Below are 6,128 nucleotides of genomic sequence, written 5' to 3' on the forward strand. Positions count from 1 at the left end.
GACTGTGTTTTTAGGGGTTTGGGAGTCCAAAAAAAAAAAAAAGAAAAAATGACTATCTCCAACAGGCAGTTGTATACCTGAGTCTGGGGTTTGGGAAAGTTGATGAGTGGAGACTGAGGTTTGAGATGATCAGACGCCCTCACCTCTGAAGGCCTGCTGGAGCCGTGGGTGCGGTGAGTCCTGGCTGGAGAGACACGTGCCGTCGTGTGTGCCTTCCGTGTCAGGAGAGTCTTCAGAGAGCGGACACTATGCCCGCCAATGCTGCCCTCCCGCACACACTCACAGTTTTGTGTATCGGGGTCTCTGGAGCACAAAACCCCATGCTGCCTACCTGTGAGTCCCCCCGGGTTCCGCAGCCTCCCACACACCCACCTCCTTCCTCCTGAGGCAGCTTCGAAGCTCCAAGTCCCCACCGCAGGGCAGCCTCTGGTTCCAGGAGCAAGGATGGCCTGTGTGTCTGGGTTCCTGGTGCCCGAGCTCAGACGCTGAGGAAGGTGGCCAGACGTCCATACCGGCCTCCTCGCAGGAAGAATTAAAGTGCACTGACTGGCTCCTCGGAGGACCTTGTCACCCGGGACTGGAGGAAGCCACAGACTCGCTGTGCCCAGCCGCCGGGCAGGGCTCTGGGCAGCGCTCTTGACCCCCATAGGCCCCCTGGTACTTGGCCATCGCTCCCGACGATGCTTCAGGGGAGACCTCGGCACAAGAGCACCGGCTCCCCTGGCTCTGCGGGGAACCCCGCCTGCCCTCCTTGGAGGTGGGGATTGAAGGCACGCCATGTAGGATCCCCCCCTCCTCGCTCAGCTGTCTAAATACCTCAGTCCACTTCTGCGGACGTCCCGTCTCCCTCCCCCTGGGCGCCATCAGTTCAGTTTCTCATCCTCCTCTGTGTCTGTATCTCTGCCTTTTCCACGTCATGTTTCTCTGTTGCCGTCTCTGCAAAGTCTCTACTGGTCTCCCGGCCACCTCAGTTCTGTCTTTCGCTCCGTTTCATTTTTCGTCGTCTCCCTGACGCCCGTGGTCAATACCTGCATCTCTGTGGGTGTCTTCTACCCCCTGGCTCTCTCCAGCATCCTCCGTTTGCCTATCCCTTTCTCTCCCAGAATCTCCTTCCTTCTGGATGTGCTGGCCTTCTGTTCTTTGACCTTGTCTCCTGCTGTATCTTCTCTCTTTCTCCCATGTCACCCTCTTTTTTCCTTCTTCTTACCCAGCCTTCAAAATAGTGTGATTTTTTTTTTCAGGGTTGCCAAAGCCAATTCTGTAGGCATGTTTTGCATTCAGGAACTGTTCTAAATTGGGGAGACAGGCATGTGAATGTTGTACAAAGTCACCATAGTACCCATAGACACCCTAAACACACCATAAAGCATCGTGAATTCAGGAATCATAGATGTTGGGGTTTGGGGAGGAAAAGAGGAATCATAGATGCATTATCTCTGCGCTGTTGCTCCACGACCAGCTCGGGTCCTGTCACCTGGCCTGTACTAAGTGACTCTTGAGGCTGGAACAAGGGCATACGCGGACTTCACGTGTGGCTAAAGCCACAGCGTGTCCCCAGTTGGGACCTTTCCTCTTCTTTATAAAAACAATGGGTCCTGACTTCACATCAGTATGTTTCAAGGTCACCTTGGCACAAGTTGGTTAGCACTGTCTGCCTCCCTTAGCTGTCATAGAATCCACAATCTCAATGTCGTTTCAACAGCAGGGACAGACTGTAATCAATGGCGGGGCCAGGCAGATAAAGGGAAGAGATTTGAGCAGAGAAATGTTTGCCTGCATTACGGGTGTGATGTATTAACCTTTACTACAGAGTTTATAACTTATGGATAAAGAAGCAATACAGAGTGACTTGGAGGGTTAGGGACACAACAGTGTTAAACATGCCAGCTATGATCATGAATTTCCCAGTCCTTTACAACACAGGGGGAAATGACACCTCCGGCCTAGGGGACAGTCTTGAGTCAGCCAGGCCTGGATAGAAGGAAACCAGGATGGCCAGCGGGCGACTTACCGCCCGCCTTTTCCTCGCAGCCCTGCTATGCTGCAAGGGGGCGTCACACCGGGGTACTGCCCTCCATCTTGCCCGTACCCAGTACTTAGCGACGGGTCTCGGGGCTACTCGCTGTCAATTTTCCACTCTTACCAAATGGGGCCACAAGACCGAGTACTGGAGAGGAAGGGGGCGATGCTGGGAAAATCACCGCTAGTCCCTGACTGTTGGTGCACGTTCTTACTGGGAAGGCCAGGACAGCGAGCTGACTTCTCCTTCCCCGGGTCACTTCTCAGGGATGTGTGTGCGAGGAGAAAGCTTGCAGAAGCAGAGGAACGTCTCCTACACACGGAGCAAACTCCCATTGACCAGAAGAGAAGCAGATCCTCGCAGCTGAGTATTCCTCTCCTGTTTTACAGCCCACCGCACGTGCAGTTCTCGCTAATGAGCTCTTTGTGGGCCTCCCTCTGACTCTCAGAGGGCGTGCATAACCGAAGCAAACACACACGAAGCGTTTGGGTCTGCTTCAGCCGTGAGTGGCAAAGTGCTTTGTCTCTGACTCAGAACCTAATGTCTTTGAGGGGAAGGCCCTGCCCACAGCATGTGGGAATCTTCCTTCCCCAGACCAGGGATCAAACCCCTGCCCCCTGCATTGGAAGCACGGAGTCTCAACCAGTCCTGGACACCTGAGAAGTCCCACCTCATGTTTGTTTTCCAGCATCCATTTAATAGACGAGTTTGTAAGTAGGTCAAATCCAAATCTTTCACACTTCCTTTTCTTTAAAAAAAAAAATCTATCGGCGTATAGTTGATTAAAAATGTTGTGATAATTTCAGGTGTATAGCAAAGTGGTTCAGTTTCTCATACACATATTTTCATTGGTTTTCAGGCTCTTTTCTCACATAGCTTATTGCGGAATGTCGGGTCCAGGGCCCAGTCCTCTATGGTAGGTTTTTGCTGGTCGTGTGTCTCATGTATAGTGGTGTGTGTGTGTTCACCCCGCGTTCCTGATTTATCCCCGCCCTTCCCACACTCTTCTTGACAGAGACAGTGTCCAGGCTGTACAGGCGGGCAGGGACCACGAGGGCGGCCACCCCAGTGCCTCTGAAATACACACGCCACCTTCAGCTTCTGGAGGGAGGCGCTGAGGCAGCCGCGGAGGCTGGGGTCTGCCTTGCTGGGGGCGGGCCGCTGGGACCCGAAACCAGCTGTGGGAGAAGGTCAGCATGGGCTGGGACCGCCTGTCCACACCTCCCCCTCCAGCCACTCAGAATTTCTGGGACAGCCCCTTTCTCATCCACACCACACACGCGCACACGGAACCTAGGCTCTAGCCTTTGTACTGCTTAACGGGTCTTGGGTTCCGTAACTCAGTGGGAACAATCCGCCCGCCAATGCAGGAGGCTCGGGCTCCACCCCTGGGTCGGGACGATCCCCTGGAGGAGGACACGGCAGCCCGCTCCAGTGTTCCTGCCCGGAGAATCCCATGGACAGAGGAGCCTGGCGGGCTACAGTCCATGGGGCCTCAGAGTCGGGAATGACTTAAGGACTAAACAGTGACTGCCTCCTGCTTCACGTCCTCAGAGGAAATAGTATATGATTGCTTTTTAAAAATAAGTTTCGTGGGTTTGAGTTTGTGTGTGTATGTCTGTGTATGCGTCTCTGTGTTTGTCTAACACATCATCCATAGAATTATTGCGAGGACAGAGTCCACAGCCTAGATTAAGCAAGCCACCATATTTATTTCTTCTCCCCTTGACGCCGCATCTCAGAGGTCAGGCCTTTCCCGCAGACTGTCCTGAAGGCCCCTTCCCGTCCTTGTTGCACAGGCCGCAGATGACGGGCCTCACCGGGGGGATGAGGACACCATGGGCCACGGACACGACCTGGTCTCCGTCGTGGATGGTCTTGTCTTGGGGCATCATGTCCGTGGAGATGGCCGTGCTGGGGAGCAGGGCCGCCACCATGAGGCGTGACCACCCGCGGGGAGCTGAGAGACTGAAAAACAACGAGTTTGTCATAGCTTTTCTTCCAAGGAGCAAGCGTCTGTTAATCTCATGGCTGCAGTCATGTTAGTCTATATTTTGTGCCATCCCAGTGAAAATCCCACGAGGGGGTGTGTGTGTGTAAGTGTGTGTAAAACTAGGCAAACCAAATCTAAAAGTTATGTGGGAAGATAAAGGACCTACTCTAGTGGAAAGCAATGCTTATCTCAAAGCTACAGAAATTAAATTAAAATTAAAGTGTCAATCAAAAAAACATTTTTTATTTCAATTAAATTAAAACTTAAAATCAAACTGTTAATTAAATTAAACTTTAATTAAAATTAAAATGTCAGTTAAACTAAAATTAAGGAAATCTGACCAATGCGCTACCAAAGATAGCAAAGAACTGAGCCAACACACAAATGTTTATTTAATTTATACGAAAAAACAGCATTGCAGGGAAGTGAAGAAAGTAAAGGCATTTCAATAAATGGCTTTAGACCGATTCTCCACTATTAGGAGAGAATGTGAAGTTTTCTCAAGCCCAAATTATTCTTAAAATTATGTTCCCTCTATAGATAAACAAAATCTAAACTAACAGAACATAGTGAATCAACTATATGCCAAGAAAATTTAAAAGGTAAAAGACAAAAAGTAAGAAGAAAAAGTAAATTCAAAATCAATAAAACTCAGAGAAGATAGTAGGCAACACATTGCTTTGAGGTCTGTTTAGACTGCTAAACCAGAGCAATGGTTTTGACTACATTAAGCACTCTGTTAATCACACACACACAATGAAAGGGATGAAAAGTCAAGCTATAATGTGGGAAATTATCTCCAACACATGTTCATGTCTTGAACCTGGAAATAACTTCGATAAAGCCAAAAGAAGAGGAAAAAGCTTTAGAAGAAAACATTGGGGAAGAAACTTAAACTAACCCCTCAGAAAGAGCAATATTGAACTGCCATTCAACAGATGAAAAAGGATCCACCAACTGGTTAGCAATCAGAGAAATGCAAAAGGAAGACGTAATGAGGCAGGACTGCAAACCCTCATGTACGGAGCTTCCCGCCAAGCTTTACGATGGAAGGTACATGGGAATCCTCGTCCACCATTGCTGAGGCCGTCACAGTCAATTTGGCAGAATCTCCTAAAGCTGAACATACACGAATTTATGACAAAGCAGTTCCACTCCTGCGTGTGCGTTTGGCGGTGACGCCTTGAGCACCCAGACACAGACAAGAGCCTCCAGCAGTGTCAAACCAGAAACCACATGAATGCCCTTTGACATCAAAATATAGGGAAAACTTAACCAAAAAAAAAGAAAAATATAACATTCTGGAGATAAAATTTCACTGTAAACAAAATGGACCTAAATTACAAAAAAAAAAAAAAAATGATTAAAATGACCAAAAGAGAGCTTCCCTGGTGAGCCAGTGGCTAAGACTGAGCTCCCAATGTATGGGGAGCAGGTTCGCTCCCTGGTCAGGGACCTACATCCCACATGCCGCAACTGAAGATCCTGCGGCCACAACTAACACTCCCGTGCAGCCAAATAAGTAAATAAATATTTTTTAAAATGACACCTACATGCAACAACACAGCTCAGCCTCACAAATGTGTTAAACAAGATAAGTGCGTGTGTGCTAAATCCCTTCAGCCTCATCTGCCCCTTGGTGACCCCACGGACTGTAGCCCACCAGGCTCCTCTGTCCGTGGGATTCTCCAGGCAAGAACACTGGAGTGGGTGGCCGTGCCCTCCTCCAGGGGATCTTCCTGACCCAGGGATGGAACCCGTGTCTCTCACGTCTCCTGTATTGGCAGGTGGGCTCTTTACCACTAGCGCCACAAGGGAAGTCCCTTTGAACATGATTTCCAGGACCATGTAGCACACGAATCCACATATGTGAAATCCAGTCAGAGCTAAAACAAATTTATTATACTGTCAGACACCAGTACTGTATCAATACTCATGTCTAGAGGGAGGCCAGAGGGTAGTGATGAAGGGAAACAAGAAAAAAAATCGTTGGGAATAACAAAAGGTATGGTTTTACTAAGAAGGGGGTATGGTTATATGTGATTACTGTTTAATTTTACTGCGTTGTAAAATCTTGGCCTGTGTACTTTTCTACATGCGTTTCACAATAGGGGA

The sequence above is a fragment of the Cervus canadensis genome, chromosome 18 (genome assembly GCF_019320065.1).
Source record: "Cervus canadensis isolate Bull #8, Minnesota chromosome 18, ASM1932006v1, whole genome shotgun sequence".
Lineage (NCBI taxonomy): Eukaryota > Metazoa > Chordata > Mammalia > Artiodactyla > Cervidae > Cervus > Cervus canadensis.